The sequence below is a fragment of the Delphinus delphis genome, chromosome 7, assembly GCF_949987515.2.
Source record: "Delphinus delphis chromosome 7, mDelDel1.2, whole genome shotgun sequence".
Classification (NCBI taxonomy): domain Eukaryota; kingdom Metazoa; phylum Chordata; class Mammalia; order Artiodactyla; family Delphinidae; genus Delphinus; species Delphinus delphis.
In genome coordinates, this window is record NC_082689.1 from 73,383,070 (window position 1) to 73,401,100 (window position 18,031).

At 43.3% G+C, this 18,031-nt stretch overlaps 1 protein-coding gene across 1 annotated transcript in view; it reads left to right on the forward strand.

The window, feature by feature from the left end:
• The window catches only part of ACVR1 (activin A receptor type 1), a 127,868-nt gene that overhangs the window by 70,510 nt on the left and 39,327 nt on the right, over positions 1-18,031 (forward strand). The window lies entirely within an intron of this gene.

Here is an 18,031-nt window from a genome sequence, read left to right on the forward strand (position 1 = left end):
ACCAAAGTGGTACATTTGTTATAATTGATGAACCTACATTGACACGTCATAATCACCCCAGTCCGTAATTTACATTAGGGTTCACTCTTGGTGGTGTACATTCTGTGGGTTATAATGACATGTATAATGACATGTATCCATCATTATAGTATCATACAGAGTATTTCACTGCCCTAAAAATCCTCTGAGCTCCACCTATTCCTCTCTCTCCACCTCTGCAACCCCTGCCAACCACTGATTCTTTTACTGCCTCCATAGTTTTGCCTTTTCCAGAATGTCATGTAGTTGGATTCATACAGTATATATAGCCTTTTCATATTGGCTTCTTTCACTTAGTATTTTACATTTAAGGTTCCTTCGTGTCTCTTCGTGGCTCAGTAGTTCATTTCTTTTTAGTGCTGAGTAATGTTTCATTGTCTGGATGGACCACAGTTTATCCATTCACCTACCGAAGGCAATCTTGATTGCTTCCAAGTTTTGGTAATTATGAATAAAGCTGCTATAAACATCCATGTGCAGGTTTTTGTGTAGATATAAGTTTTCAACTCCTTTGGGTAAACACCAAGGATTGTGATTGCTGGATTGTATGGTAGAGTATGTTTAGTTTTGTTAGAAACTGCTAAGCTGTCTTCCAAAGTGGCTGTTCCGTTTTGCATTCCCACCACCAACGTCTGAGAGTTCCTGTTGCTCCACATCCTCACTAGCATGTGGTGTTAGCAGTGTTCTGGATTTTGGCCATTCTTATAGGTATGTGGTGGTGTCTCATTGTTTTAATTTGCATTTCCCTGATGATGTATGATGTGGGGCATCTTTTCGTGTGCTTATTTGCCATCTGTATATCTTTACCGAGGTGTCTTTAAGGTCTTTGGCCCATTTTTTACTTGGGCTCTTTGTTTTCTTATTGTTGAGTTTTCAGAGTTCTTGGTATATTTTGGATAACAGTCCTTGATCAGACATGTCTTTTGCATATATTTTCTCCCAGTCTGTGGTTTGTCTTGTCATTCTTTTGACATTGTCTTTCACAGAGCAGAAGTTTTAATTTTAATGGAGTCCAGCTTATTAATTATTTTTTTCATGGATCATGCCTCTAAAAAGTTATTGACAAAAAAAAAAAAGTTATTGTCATACTCAGTGAGGTAATGTAGGTTTTCTCCTATGTTATCTAATAGGAGTTTTATAGTGTTGTGTTGTACATTTAGATCTGTGATCTGTTAATTGAATAATTTTTATGAAGGGTATAAGGTCTGTGTCTAGACTTCTTTTTGTTTTGCATGTGAACATCCCCTTTTTATACATATTTGATAATGTCCCTTGATTTTCTTGGAGTGCAACCTATATACACCGTACCTTTCTTATAAACATAAATTTAAAAAATTCAATATAATTTGCTATCTGAAATGAAGAGAAAATTCTCTGAAAATAATATGTAATTAAATATGTCATATAATTAAAATAGTACGTATAGACAAATGTAATATAATCTAGTGTAGTTGGGCATGAGTACACTAGAAGATGTAATGAAGTAACAAATGTGTGTATAAAAATATATACCTATACACACACACACACACACACACACACACACACATATAATAATCTTTGATGTCTTAGAAAACAGAAAACATTGGTACTAGTGTGTTGTATCGGTGACTTAATTATCACAAGGGATCTTGCCTGCAGTGCTTGAATTTTCTGACTTGGTGAACAAATTTTGGTAGAATCCCAACAAAACAGAGAACTGTTTGTCCCTTGATTTACACAGTGGTTATATTTTGAGAAAATTTTGTATACATTAAGACAGTATAAGACATACTTTGTATTTTTATGTATAAAAGAGTTAGGTATTAGGTTCAATTAATTATACAGCGGTTTTCATGTAAATGAATGCTTAGTGGGGGGGCCAGTGAGAACCTGAAGGGGCACAGGGTAACTCTCAGTTGTGTGGGATCACACAGGCATTTTAGGGCCTAACTCATTGTCACTATCCTCCTTTCTCCCCATCTGCAAAAAGCTACTTAGGGATGGCACTGCCTCTGTGGAGTCCACAAGAGATAATCAAGAGAAAAAGAAAATAAAAAGTTGCCTATAATTCCCTGCACTTACATGTGATTGCTTTTAGCATGTTGGTGTAAATCTTTCTAGATGTGTAAACAAACTCTTATTTTATTGCGCATTGAGCAGTTTGCACTTTATTTTATAAGAGTTGCTCCATGAGGAGTGGTGCTTACGGTGTGAATCTCAGCCTTGCTGTGATCAGATGGGCCAGTAAGACTAATCCCCCTCTTACAGGCTCTTGGGGGTATAGTGATCAGTTTTATACACTTGATAAGTTTCCGCGGAGGCATATAATATAGGTTAATGTAGCCAACACTGTGGAAAAATCAGTGCTTGATGTACTAGAAATCTATTTTGTTATGTATTAGGTGTATAATATTTGATCTGTTCCTCCCTCCTTCCCATGTTCATTGACATGTATTATAGTCAGGGAGCCACTAGCCACATGTTGAGCACTCAAAGTGCAGCTGATACAAGCCGAGATATGCCTTAAGTGTAAAGTACACACTGGGTTTTGAAGACAATAAAAAATGTGAATTTTATCTGTTCCTTTTTACTACTATGAAAATTTACAATTATATAAAGCAGCTTACATTAAGTTTCTGTTAAAAAACGCTATCGTCAACCACTTTAGGTATCCATAGTCTATATTCTTCTCTAAGCAGTGTTGATTGATAGAGTCCAATAATATTGCAATCATTTTAATTAGTGCCAAAAAGATATGAAATAAGGATCCTGCGTGGCAAGTTTAAAGGAGTAGGAGGTGTTTAACCAGAAGAGAGTTGGGTCCTAGGTTGAAAGAATTACTAAGAAGAAATGGGCTGGGAATATTTGGTGGGTTAATAGTAGTTCTCATCTGAGGGGTTAATTTTATCCCCCAAGGGACACTTGACAACGTCTGGAGACGTAATAGGCAAGTTGCTAGGATTTTTCCTCTTTTTAGTTGCTACATAATATGATCAGTTAAAAAAAAAAAAAAAAAGAATGTTGTGAAATGAAGTCCCTCCAAATTCTGTGTGCTCCCCTAGGTACAGTAGCAGTTCTGTGTGGTCGGACAATCCTTCAGGTTTCATGTGCTGTCCTGGTGGACTCTTGGTGTGGGCACGATAGAAAAAAAAAAGAGTGGAAGAGAAATTGAGGTGGAAATGTAATATGGATAGAGAAGGGGAAGTGGGAAAGAATGGGGAAAGAGGAGGTGAAAAGGGCATTTATGGAACAGTGTTAGCAACCCAGCCATTGGTTGTTTTTTCCTGCTTTAAGCTCTTAAGCTGCCCAAAGGATCCAGCAAATGACCTCTTAATGCCAGAGTGAAGATCTGTAATGAAACAAGTTAGTCTGGCTGAAATGGAAATGGATGCCACTAAGGTTTTGCTATTGAATATAACACCAGCACTAGGATGTTTACAGATATGGAAAAGAACACATCATCCTTTCGCTGCGATAGCTTTTTTTTTTTTAAAAAACAATATCCAGTGAGTGCTACAACCTAGAGTACTCGGATCTTAATAGTGGTGGCCTTAGTCTTGTCTTCCCTCAATGACTCAACTCCTAGTTAACTATCAATAGCATATTCTATGAAAAGACTCTTTGTTTTTGCATATTTACTAGAAAATTTTTTTTTTAAAAAAACCACTGAGAACTAATTGTAATATACTCAACATTAGTCATAAAGCAAATGTCGAGTACAAAATACTTAACCGAAAGAGGTAAATAACAGGGCAAATAACTAAAAACTTTATGTTAGCCTCATAGATTGTCTAGTGCAGGGCTTTAAACTACCAAGTTTTTTGTTTGTTTTTTTGTTTTAATTAATTAATTAATTATTTTGGCTACGTTGGGTCTTCATCGTTGTGCACAGGCTTTCTCTAGTTGCGGCGAGCAGGGGCTACTCTTCCTTGAGGTGTGCGGGCTTCTCATTGTGGTGGCTTCTCTTGTTGCGGAGCACGGGCTCTAGGTACACGGGCTTCAGTAGTTGTGGCACATGGGCTCTAGAGCTCAGGCTCAGTAGTTGGGGCGCACGGGTTTAGTTGTTGCACGGCATGTGGGATCTTCCTGGACCAGGGCTTGAACCCGTGTCCCCTGCATTGGCAGATGGATTCTTAACCACTGCGCCACCAGGGAAGCCCTAGACTACCAAGTTTAAAAGGAAACAGACCCAGGTTTGATGTTTGCAGAGCAGCTACGGCACCTTATTAATTGGGCTTCAGTGGAGCTAATGGCATTCTTGGTGCATAAATAAGAAAGTAATAGAGATTTTGTTCTAATATGTTTTGTTGGGTATTGTACTCCTCTTAGTCTATTAAAAACAAACCAAAAAAACAGAAAGCTTCTTTCGTCTCCCCAGTTACTCCCAGATGTCTTTTAAATATTGATTAGATACAGTGTCAACATGTCAAATAAGAAGTCCCAAAGAGTACTTTTGGCAGAGTTTGACTAGTATGTGTGTACTTTAGAACATTTCTCAATTTCTGTGGAATTCTAAATGCTCTGGGGCCAAAAAGACCCAGTAAGTTTGGAAAATACTGCATGCTAGAACTATCTCTTTGATGATTTATAGGTAATATTGAGTGGTTAATATGTGCCCAATGTTGTTTTATGTTCGTTATTTCCCATAATCCTCATCATTACCCTAATGAGATACGTTAGTGGGGATGTGCTTTTTAATTGGTTAAAACTCTTGCTTAAGGTTATACAGCCAACAAAAGGTGTGTTATACTTTGAGGATTGGTATTCAAGAGTTTCAGTCATTATCGGTCGTCTTCAGAATTTTGTATTTTTTGGTACCCTAAATTAGCTACATCCACATTCATATTACATCTGGTACATGCTAGAATACAGCTCAATCCAGTCCATTTGAGAGGCTGAGGTGAGAGCTTCCAATAACAAATGATGAATCCCTTTTACCTGGGTTTGTGTTTTTTATTTCTCTCTCATACCAATATTCATTTTTCATGTTCATTATATATACAACTCCAGCTGCAGGAAGATTTTTATTTGCTCTCACAGAGAAGAGCACTTGAGCCCTAATTACCCGTATATCCTTCCTTTTCCTTCCCATTAATAAGACTAATCATGCTCTAATACTGCTATTATGCCACCCGGGAGAAGTCCATTTTTGTTCCAGAACCTGCTTGTTTGGTTTTACCTTTGTCCCTGTGAGCATTTGCAGGGACGACCATGACACAAATAACTTAAAGTGGAATACTGCTCCTTCAAAAATATTTCAAAGCTAAGATGACCCACATTTTATTAAATTTGCAAGCCGTAGTTAGATTTTATTGCAGCAAGGAAGGCTGGACTTTTGCAGAGTTTTGTTGCAAGAGATTTCGGCCTGTCTTAGAGAAGATTGCTAAGTACTAAATTATTTTCTGGGTTGACTTGATTTTAGTATTTCCAAAGCCATCACTACTCAGACTTTCCAGCCCAATTACCCAATGAGAGAAGGAAGGAGATCACTTCAATAGACTTTTTGTTAGGGTCCACAAAGGTGCCCCTCTTTGCCACTGGGGGTGAAGAATAGAATAAGCCTTTCTTTGAATTTCTCATTATTGAGAATTCAGGAAGTTCGTGAAGGGGTGAATGAATGTAAGAGAAATGTCTCAGTATTAAATTTGTTGCCCTCATTTCTCATGACTCTAATTTATCCCTTTTGTTCAGAATCAAATCTTTTTCTTTGACACATCATCATATGAGAGATTTGTTGGGGAGAGAGATGAGATGTACTGAGCTATTGGCCACTATGAGGACCTAAAATGTAAATATCAGGTGAAGCTGTACACTTTTAAGATACTGCTTCTTTATTGTCACATTTTCTCACCTAACAGAATGAGTATATTATTGATGCAAGGTGAGCTGTGACAAAGCTTCCTTTCAGCTTTTCATTTCTGGGGAATGTTTGTTTCAGCTGTGGGTAGTTAAACTGAAGCCACATCCAATTTTTTTTTGTCCCAGTGAACATTATAAAATGTTCATATTCAATGCATTTATATGAGAGGAGTTAGTGGTAGGGTGTGGAGAGGACTCTGAAAATTCAATCAGGGGCTTCCCTGGTGGCGCAGTGGTTGAGAGTCCGCCTGCCGATGCAGGGGACACGGGTTCGTGCCCTGGTCCGGGAAGATCGCACATGCTGCGGAGCGGCTGGGCCCATGAGCCATGGCTACTGAGCCTGTGCGTCCGGAGCCTGTGCTCCGCAGCGGGAGAGGCCACAACAGTGAGAGGCCCGTGTACCGCAAAAAAAAAAAAAAATTTCAATCAGAGTCAAATATTGAATGGATGGGAAAACAAATCCAAGGCCCTAGCTCATTAAATGGTTTCCTTGTGGTCAACAGTGAGTGGGCAGTGCAATAGCTTCTAAGCTTCTGTTTTATAAAGATGGGTCTCAAGGGGGAGAGGGTGGATGCCATCTCCTCTTTATGGAAAAACTGGTGAAGCAGGAGATTTGTAGGGATGGAATGTGTGCTACTTTTGCTCTTGAAAAGTAAACACCAAGGAAAACAAAACATTTAAAAATTAATTTGTAGACTCGGGAAGTAGAAAACAAACTTATGGTTACCAAAGGGGAAAGGGGGTGAGGGAGGGATAAATTAGGAGTGTGGGATTAGCAGATACAAATTACTATATATAAAATAGATAAACAACAAGGTCCTACTGTATAGCACAGGGAAATATATTCAATATCCTATAATAAACCATAATGGAAAAGAATATGAAAAAGAATATAATGTATGTATAACTGAATCACTTTGCTGGGTACTGGAAACTAACACAACGTTGTAAATCAACTATACTTCAATAAAAAATTTTAAAAATTAATTTGTAATTCCCAAACATTACCAACTGTCCTCCAGAACTTCTCTCTGTAGCCCAGCATGACCTCAGGCAAGCTTCCATAGATAATGGTTATATGAAATAGTCATAATTACTCAGAGCTCATGTCGATTCCAAGATAGTGTAAGACACAGGGCAGGGAAGCCTTCAAAATTTTCACTGTGACTCACAGTAAGAAACATTTTAGAGTTGGACCCAGTGCATCTACATTTAGAAACATTTTGGAGTATGACCCACATGCATCTGAAAAGAAAATTTCATGAAAGAGTGATTACTCTTACTATGCTAATGTACTCCTGCTTCTTCTCTTTTTTATTCTATTCAGTTTTATTTCATTTAGAAAGAAAGAAAGAAACCTTGTCTTGAACCACTAAATCAATTTCACTACCCACAAATGGGTCATAACCCACAGTTTAAGAAAGACACCTCCAGTCTGCTCCCAAGAGCTCGCTGCCGGGAAGTCCTGGCTGCCCTCAGGTGAAAGCTCTGACAGCTAACCCAGATAGTCTCCGGCAGAGCTGGCCCAGACCTTTTTAAAATTTATTTATTTATTTATTTTTATGACTTCATGTAGCCTGACCATCCTCTCTCTGCAAGCCAGTGATTTACAGGAAGAGGGAAGTTTACATATGTGCCTTCTCAGCCGTGGTCATAACACTGGAACAGCTGCTCCCTGATTCTAATCAGCTGAATCTGAGCTCTGCAGAGCTGGGTGTTTCCTAGATCCACGGTAATGCTGCATCTAATTCTTTGTTATGGGTTAGAGGGGAACATGGACTTTCTGAGGATATGTGTATTTGGGGCATGTGGGAAGGAGAGAAGGGATAGGAGGCAGAAGGAGAAATTCCTCTTGGAAGGGGGTGGTAAAATTCACCTTAAAGCAAGAACAAAAACCTCTGCTTATATATATATATTTATTTATTTATTTATTTATTTATTTTTTGCGGTACGCGGGCCTCTCACTGCTGTGGCCTCTCCCGCTGCGGAGCACAGGCTCCGGACGCGCAGGCTCAGCGGCCATGGCTCACGGGCCCAGCCGCTCCGCGGCATGTGGGATCTTCCCGGACCGGGGCACGAACCCGTGTCCCCTGCATCGGCAGGCGGACTCTCAACCACTGCGCCACCAGGGAAGCCCACTCTGCTTATATTTTTTATTCAAACGGTGATTTGGAGCAGGGAGTAGCCTCTTTTATTTATTTGCTGCATTTGTTTACCTTCTGAATTCTGGTATTTACACTAAGCCAATATAAATGGAAAAAAAAATCACACCCATTCAGTAAAGCTATAAGGAAGAGAGAGAGAAAAGAAGAAAAACCCAACAGTCCAGTTTAACCTTTGGCTCCTGTGATGTATAATATGCTGCAGGATGCCATGCAGAGTTACGCAGTGTTTATCTTTAACATTATGTCCTAGTTCATATGCTTCACGCTGTCAGTTTTGCAGAGGGTTAGGGTAATTTTTGATAATTCAGTGGTGTTGCTAATCAGAGTGTCTTCTGAAGGGAAGGCTCTTGGCCATGCATAGGAGTCAAGCCTTTCTCAGGAGAGAGGCAGAGTCAGACACCATCGTGAGCCTCCTTCTTCCTTCTTCCTGTGTTTCTGTACGTGGGTTACCTGAGCTCTCAAGAGCCGTTACCGCAGAGCCATGCTTAGCAGTAGCAGAGTGGTGGTGAGAAGTCAGCCATGCAAAGTGAGGCCTAGGGTGAGAGAGGCCAGGACTTGGTGGTGGTGTTTTCTCACTAGTGTCTAAAACAGCTCCTGGCATGTATTTGGTGCTCAGTGAATATCTGACAAATGAATGAATAAATAATTATCATAATACAGAAAAGGTAATAAGAGACCCAGGAACTGATCTGGGCTGGGGACAGGGTAAGAAAGGACATCATCCTTTCAAAGAATGTATTCCAAGTTTGGGAAAAGAGAATCAGTGATAAGACAATCTTACATTCTTGCAGTTGATAAATTACCAGGCTGGGATTGGGGACAGGCAGGGTTTGGGAGGATGAACAGGCATTAGACCAGCAAAGGAAGGACTGAGAAGGACTTTTTAGGCAGGGGAAGGGCCAGGCCCAGAGAAGTGGGGGGATACAGGTCACCACCCGGGTGGTCCAGCATGGCCAGAGCAGCCTCCCAGAAGGCGTTTGGGTTGAGATTTGAGGCCCTACTAGCCTGGCAGGGCCTTGTGCATGAGGCGTTTGTCTTTGATCCTGAGGGCAGCGAGAACTATTGAAAGATTCATTAGATGCGCTTTGTGTGCTTTGAAAGAATTTTCTGGTAGAAGTGGATCACAGGCACAGCAGGATTAGAGGTGAAGGGACGGGAAAAACTACTCCCCCTGCAGGGTCGGGGCAGACAGGCCCACGTGCTGCCTTTTCAAAGGCATCCCAACTATAGCAACTTGACGGTGGCCAACAAAACAAAAACAAAACAAAAACAAAACCCTTAGTTCCAAGAGAAGACCTCTGTTGCAGGTAGCTCACAAATAATAACAGCAGCAGCGAACGACAATAATCTAACACTAATTTCCGTTATGAAAGCAGAAGGCTGAGCTGCTGACTTTCTTAGCAACTTTTGCAAGACATTTAAATCCCTCTAGCTGGTCCTTTGTTCCTGTGTTGCCATGGAGTGTCAATAAGCCCAGCTCAGAATAACCCGGGCAGTGACATGAGAGGTGCAGCTTGCTCGCTGGCACGGTGGCTGGCCAGGTTACGCTGTTTTCATTGCTCCCGTCTTGGGAGGAGGACCGAGCAGCTGGTTGCCCGGGCAGCTGTGAAAGGTGTATGTCTCTTGGCTGCCCAGAGTTTGAAAGGCAACCCAAACTTGCCTGCCTCCTGAGCATGTGCAGCTCGCGTTTGAGCAGATAGCAACTGAAAATAGCCCACTGCACACCTGTCCCTTGTACACCAGCCCCTGGCCGACTGCCATTTAGGACAGTGTGGGCTCCCTGGGTGGATAGGTGAGGGGCTGAGCGGATCTCAGGGGTTCTTAGGAAGATCCTGGGAACTTTGGCCCTGGCTTAAAAGGAAACGAAAAAGCAGCAGGCTCCTCTGAGCAGTTCCACTGGGCACTTGTGTGGTTAGTGGGTGGCCGCAGTGCTTGCATACGTGCAGTACGTGCTGAAGATGCGATGCCAGTTCTCCGTGCTCAGCCAGACTGGGGTCCGACAGACAGACTGAGAGGTGTATGTTTTCTCCTGGAGGGAAAGGCTTTCCTCAAACACTCCTAGACGGTAGCCGTCATGGAGAACCCTGCCTCGGTTTTAGAGAGGGGAGGCACTGAGTGAAAACTATCTTGTTTGATTTTCTACGTGCTCTTTAATCCCCAATGATTGTCAGTAGATCACTTCTACAAGGTGGCTCTCTGCGAGATGATTCTTTCTCAGCAGTCCAAATGTGGGCACAGAATAGAATCAGCATGTCGGGAGCTGTCTGTTTCCCTTTGGGACTCTTTCCATGTCCTTCCGGGCTTTCATCTCTGCCGCGGGCTTGCCATCGTTGGGCAGGCTTGGCACGCCGATGTGGATGGAAGCAGGCTCTGGAAGGAAATACTTCTGAAATGACTGGTGGTACTCAAGCTGCTATTTAAAAGTGACCCTTCTTAGAGTCTTGGGTTATCTTTAGGCCGTCAGTGCTCTCCAGCCACAGGAGCCAAAAGGGAGTCTGTGGAAACTCTGGCCTGTTGCTCTCGCCTTGGTTTGTGTTTAGATATCGTTGCTCCTCAGCCAGTGGCCTCGTGACACATCTCAGATTTAGCTGCCTTTCTTCTGCCAAGCTCCAAGATTATTGTGGAAGCTGGGAACGGTGTGCTGTGCCACAGAGGCTGGGGTGTGGGGGGAAGGCATGTGTGTTTAAAAAGCCAGCTCTGGTTCACAGCATTCTGAAGAAAGTCTTTCTGTTTCTACCTTCAGTGTCGGCACCTGGGGCCTTTCTGTGGGTTCTGGGGTGAAAAAGAATAAGCTCAAAATGACCTACACTCAACTGTCTTATGGTGACTGTAGGATCTTTCGTCTCTGATGAGGAAGCCAATCTTAAGCGTGTTGAACTTGGGAGTTAATGAATTCTTGTGAACCATATTAGTTAGACTGATGGGGTAAAGAAGATAGGCGAGACAAAGATCAAGTTATAAAGGCTGGAATACAGATGCACAGGGCATGTACTCATGGGACTGAAGACATGGGATTCCTTCTTTCTTTGACCTTTCATGGAGATCTGGACCTGGTAGGGCCTTGGGACATGACTGGGAAATTGGGAGATAGGGAAGCAGCAATATCAGAGGCTTGGGCTCTGCCCCAGTTTTTCACCCTTGGATATCTTGATCTCTTTGGCTTCATCTGGGCTGGAAAGAAAATAGTCTGGAAATTACCTTGTTCCCTCTGCGCTTTTCTCTGGGATGGGGTAGGGTAGGGAGCTAGAGAGGAAGAATTTAGCTGAAATTAACTAATTCTAGACATTTTCGCCTTTAGCTCTGGGTGCCACGATGCCTAGAGGCTGGCATTCTAAGACTGTTGTTAACACATTGGAGCCGTGCCCATCTTTTGAAGGGTTTATCTCTGTGATTTGAAAGCTTCCGGAAAGGGTGTGGGGATGTGGTGGCGGCTGGCGGCTGGTAAGCAGAGCAAAGGTTGGCAGTCTTGGAGGCTCTGTCCCTGATTCTCAGAGAAAAAGGTCGCGTAGGGCAGTGGAGGAGAAACAGAAGTGGGAGCTGGGCCTTCTCTGCTGTCCGTTCCCGTGTAGAGCCCTCGTTTAGGGTGTCCTGTAAAACCAGAATTTTCAGTGTAGAGCCTGGGTAGGAAAACCTTGCTGGAGCAGCCGTGCACTCCCCAGATATCCCGGGAGGAAGGGGAGACAACCAGAAAGAGTCAGGAACACCTTTGCCCACACTGTGATCGGAGCTTCTAGCCTAAGACATGCTGTAGATGGTACCACATCACTGGCTCTCCTGAATCTGAACAAGGAATGACTTCTCTGAAATGTTTATAATTCCTCAGCTTTTTTCCCCTTCTTCAGTCTGTGGTCCTCACTGTTACTCTCCCAACAAGTAGAGCTTCACTCAGATGCAAGAATTGTCAACACTATGTGGCGTGGGCTGCGGTGGGGTGCTTTCCATTAGGCCTCGTAATCATCTGTTTCTCTGAAGCGACGATTCAAGAAGTTTGAAGACAAAATGAAGAAAGGGGTCATTATTTCCCCCCTTGTGAAGGAGTCGCTTCACAGACATGGCATATGTGTTAAAGCTAAGTCTTTGCTATGTTCAGGGAGTCATAAAAAGCATGGAAGAGACAGACCGGTATCGTCTTAGATCATACCCCACAGCGCTCTATAACTTGTTAGTCATTTAAACACAGACTGAGTTTATGGCTTTGAAGTAGAAGGTGAGACTGCTGCAATAGGCTTAACTTACACGGATTATTTCAGAGACCAGGAGTCAGCCCGGCCACAAAATAAACAGATGGAATTCTTTTTTATTTTTTTCCCCCCCTCTCAGCTTCAGCAGTTCAAATGCAGGGTGACTTAGGAATCCTTATCACCTTCAGCAAAGCAAGAAGGGGAAAATGATGTAATTCACTCTTCCTCACTCCCTGCTGAAAATGCCATTGTTTTCACTGATAGGAGAAAAAGGGCAGCAGAGACCAGGGGCATCTTTTTTCCCTGCTGAGCAGGCAAGTCCTGCAGGACGTCCCTAAACTGGCTGAAGCCAAGTCACTCGTTGTGTTTTGGTCATCCTCATCACTGTAGCATCATCGTAGCCAAAGGTCCTCAAATCGGTCATCCAAGGAAGGACCTCCCATAAAAGCCTTGCTGTTCTATTGATGTGTTAAATTATGCCTTGTTTTTGGAACTCTTGCATTGTACCTCTTTCTTCCAACACACAAACAAGCAAACACAAAACCCACCGCACCACAAAAAGTACTAATTTTCCACACTTGTAAGCCCGAGGAGGTGAGCAGGTGTGACGCTGTGGCGAGCTCCTGTAGGGAGAAGGGGTTTGCACAGACACGCTGGCTTGGTGACTAAGCCTTGCCTGAAGATCTCTGCTGACATTTAAAGACTTTATAGGCTCAGTCTTCTCTGAAAACCAGCATCATGTCTCTTCCCACCTCTAAATCCTGTCTGTGAAGAGAAAATTCATTCTGAAACAAACATTCATCAGGCTTGTCCTCCTGCCAAATGCTGAGGCAGCTGCGGAGAGCGTAGCAGTGAGCAAAGCAGGCTCCGTTCCTTCCCTCATGGGGCTCACAGTCTGCAGGGAAGACCTGGACGGTCGGCGGCCACGCAGACACACGTATGTGAGTGTAGACAGGTGTGTGAACAAATGCTTACATTTGGGCGTGTGAACAAATGCTTCTCTGAGGAGGTAACAGGTGAGGTGAGATCTCGGGGGAAGATGGGCACACACTGGGTGGATGGGGGCGTCGGCAGGGAGAGAGCCGATCATCCCACGTGGAGGGGATTCCACACCTAACGGACCTGAGCTCCTGAAGCAGGAGGAGCCCTTCCCAGAACTGAGGGGATCTGAGGCAGAAAGCAGGTCAACCAGGGCTTTTGTAGGCCGGGGTGACCACTGTGTCTCCCTTTTTTTTTTGGCAGCTTGCGCAGCTTGAGGGATCTTACTTCCCTGACCAGGGATTGAACCTGGGCCACGGCAGTGAAAGCACCGAGTCCTAACCACTGGACTGTCAGGAAATTCCCTGCATCTCCTTTTTTAGGGTCGTGGAATCAAGCTTGTTCATCTGAGTGGGGGTGAGTCTGGTCAGCTCAGTGAGGGAACACTGGAGGAAGAACACACTTGGAGTGGAGGCATGATGAGTTCCAAACCGTGGAAACCCTACCATCGTTTTTGGTTGTCATTATTCTACTTTGTATGTGATCCTATTCAAACGCCTCTATTCTCTCTCTCAACTCCTGGAACATATTTGCTTCTTGGCTTTTACAGCTTTACCAAGTATCAATTTTTTCTGATCAGGAAAAAAAAATATGATTTGGTTTCTCTAAGTGGATGTTTTATTATGATGAGAGCATTTAGGTACTTGGGTGTCTTTTATTTCTGGGCATATAGCCTGCCTTCTTGCCAGGCCATCAAATGCCCTTCACTAGGCATTCCGGACAGACCTTTGTGTTTCCGTCTTAGGAGCAGGCTTGCTGGCAGTGATACCTGGCATTGCAAAATCCTTCCGTAAGCCTTTGTTTAATGCCAGAGATCTCAGATGCTTTCAGATTCTGGAGAGGTGCCACGCTGCACTCTCGGATTAGGAGCTGATGGAAGGACTCCCATATCTATGAGCCTAATATAAGCTGTCATTTCAAATGAATGAATCGTTTATACTGTTGGAAAGAGTCCAGGGATGTTTGGGGTTCCTTTTTTAGCCTATAAAGTTCTGAGCTATTGGACTCTTATAGCAGTAGTCTAATAACTGCCTATTATTTGTGCTGCTTTGAGATGAGCCTACAAGAGATTCAGCCTGTTTCTTTTGCTGACTCCTGGGATCACGGCTACAGGCTGGTTGACTTGGACCATTTTCTCATTTGTCTTTTCTGTCAAGGACTTTAGTGGGAAACATGGGGTTTTGTTCACCATTTAGAATGATAATCGGTTTAAATGCCTTAGCGTATTCTGGAGTGCATGACTGGGCAGGTGGGCGGGAGAGCCTGGAGAGCCGTTTGTAGCTTGTGCCCAGATTGCTCCAGTCCCACTTAAGACATAAATGCGGGTACCCTTACTACGAGGCACGAGATTATCCCAAACTGTGGACAGTCTTAAAAAGGTCCTTGATGCTCTTTGCTCTGCCTCTTCCTCTGCCAGTTTAGGATTAGGCTGTGAGAGTAGGTGTGTCCAGATGGTGAGCGTATCGCCCAGAACAAGAAAAATCTTTTAAAAGTTTTGGCTGCGGTGAACCCCTGGGATTCCGAGCCTGTACCTCTGGTGGCAGAGCCAGCCCTGGCTCCTTCTCGGTGGTGCCGAGGACTCCCTGCTGCTCCCAGCCAGACGCGGGCTGCGAGTGTGTTCACACGGGCCTGGTTCTGGGGCTACAGAGGGCACAGGGTGCCAGCCATGACACTGAGTAATGCCGGGAGGTGCCTTTAGAACAGACAGTGTGGGTGAGCACCGCACACAGGGAATACCTCTGGCTTGACGTTTCCATTACTGCATTATTTAAATGAGTGTCAATTAGGTAGCGTAGACTGGCTGCCTTCTGCCAGGGCACCTCCTAGTCATTAGCACAGGCAGGTGTAAAATGCTTCATATCAGATGTGGTGCTTCCTGGCTGGACTGTTGAAAATCAGTCACAGAAGGTGATTATCCTTCCTCGGCGTTCCCTGACGTGCAGAGTATTTATATCCTGGCCTGAGAGATTAGAGGTCCACAGACCCTTGCTTGGGGCCCTAAAAAAGCTTTGTGATAATTCTCACACCTCCCCGACCCACCACTGCTACCCCAAATAAGATATCACAGGCCCACACGTTATGGTTATTCCTAAATTTTAACAAGACCCAAACAGTGAGTCATAGGCATTTGGGGGGCCTGCCGTGTTCCTTAGACTTGTGGATATTAAGATCTGAAAATGTTACTACCTCGCTTTTAACCTGCTTTGTTGAATTAGTAATCCTAGCTCAGAAAATCCTTTTGGCATCTCTTCGACTAATCCACTCTGTCGGATGAAATTGCCAAAGTGGCGTTTAACCAAAGTGTGTGCGTACGTGCAGACATGTGCATGGGTGTATGGGGTCGTTCTCGTGAATTTAGGGTCTTCATTTATATCTGGCTGAATATAAAAGAATTGATTCACGAAGGGCTCTGCTAATTAGTTATATGGGAATATACAAATTAAGAAGATTAAATGTTGGTGAAAAGCAAAATAGGAAGCGAAGTTGTTGGTTTTGTACTTTCCCATTTGCTAACTGCTGAACTGGGCTTATGGTCCCTCCATAGCAGGGATTGAGTTAATTATTACATATTACTGAGCTGTCTTTCTTCCTCTTTTTCCCTTTTTCCTGATTGTGGTGGGGAAGATGTGAAAACCTTGGTTTTCGACTTCGTTTATGACCCCACAGGATAAGATCTGATTAAGATCTATACCTCATTAAGCCTGGATGCCCTGCAGAGTTGCCTGTAGTGGGTTGAATCTTACTAAAGATGGTATTTACTTGAGGCTGCTCAATTCTGGCAAAATTCTCTAGGCTACAGTTTAAACATCTGTCAGACAGTCCCCACATCCTTTCAAAAGCTAGAGACCTTGGAAAGGCAGTAGGCCTCTTGCACCTGTGCACATAGAGTTCAGTTGGGGCTGGAACTTTAAGAGCAGAGTTCACTCTGAGGGCACACCAGAGAAATTATTATTGTTGTTATTTTTTTTAATTGACAGTTTTTTATTTGAACCACAGAGTGTCATTAATTCTTTGGTACCCTGGACCATCCATTCCCATAGGATCAGTGATGAGTGAACCCTGTATGGTCTACAGTTATTGTTTGCTGTTGTTCCTGGGGGACCGTAGGTGCAGCGAGTGAATGATTCATACTCCTCAATTCATTATCAGCCTGTGATCAGCTCCTCTCCTATATTATTCTCACTTTACCCCTTCATCCTAACACTAACCTCACCTCCCCAACCCAGCATCGATAGGTACAGCCTCCTTAATGTGTTAAGTATGTATTTTTGGGTATCAGTGACCTTTAACAATTATTTAGGGTTTTGAAGTACATGTTTGTGTGTCAAATTCACATAAATTGCTTTATTGCCCAGTTTTTGAATATAGTCTTTTTAATTCTCTGCTGTGCTCACAAATCAATATGACACCACTAACTCTGCCCCTCACCCCACCCATCCGTTTCCCTCCAAAGAATCATCACCTGTTGGGCAGCATAGCTGGCAACTCTCAGCCCAGCTTTGTGCCATTTGAGAGTGGCAAGCATGTCTAGACTCCCTAGAAATATTATCTTTCAACTTGCTTTTGGCAAGTGTAAACTTTTTGCTGGATTATGTCAACAGATATATATGTTTCTCATCCTCATAGAAATAGCTTGGTGCTGGAATTTCTCTTGGATTTCTCTAGGCAGGGAGAAAGAAAGACCGTCCCTTGGCTCATTAAAGTTATTGCTCATTAAAAATGTCTGCGGGCTCTTGATCCTCGGGGGTGAGTCTGGTGACACACATATACTGTCAGCGGCTATTTTGGATTTTCTGCTTTCGGGCATGTCTTTGCTCTTGGATGAGCCCCTTGTGGTTTTCAAAAGACCTAGCAAGTCAATTATAAATAGAAGGCTCGTGTCTGTGTGTCTGCATGCCCTTGCTCTGTGGGACAAGGCACCCACATTACAGTGGGCAGTGAACTATTTTTCACTCCTTTGAAGAGGGAAGAAGAAAGATGAAGAATGCTTTTTCTCTTTCTGAGATAACCCACACACCTCTACACACACCCACACAGATCTGTGTAAATGAACTTGACATTTTCAAAGACCTTACCTTAAGGTCTCCTCTTGAAAGCACAGCCATCCAACCTGTTATATTTTAAGAAAGCAGCAGTTCTCTCACAGACCTGCTGCAGAGGGTTCAGGGATTAGAAGGCAGCCTATCTGTGCTGTAGACCTTCGGAGGGAGTTTTGAGAGCTGACTCTCTTTATGTGAACAGTGCTTTGGTGAAAGTGGTCTCATCAGGCTAATCAGTGGCCTCTGGGACTTGGCTGTTTACATTCTGTCTTCACTTTCCTTCCCCACTGGTGGAAACTGTTGGGACCCGCAAGTCTGAACTAATTATTCTAACAAAAGAGGGGAAAAGAAAGAGTGATTTGAAAGGTGAAACTGCAAATGAGTGTTTTCAGAAAGAGGCGATTAGGAGGTCTGGTTCGGTGTGATTCACTGATGATCCATGTTGCACCTTGGACCCACCTGTGTGGGCTATGCCTTTGGTCCCACTTGTTACCTTACTGTTCAGACACTGTTTTATTCCCTTTGTCTTTTTGTGCCCTCATCCTCAATAATTGGTGCCAACTTTTTTCTGCCAGTTGAAAAGGTTTAAGCAGTGTTTAGCCTCGTAATTAATGTGAAAACTTCAGTGTTGTACTACTGAAAAATTACTCGACATTTAGCTGACAATATTGATAATATGGATATGTAAGTATAGACCGTGCATCCTTGGGAACTCTTACTGTACTGA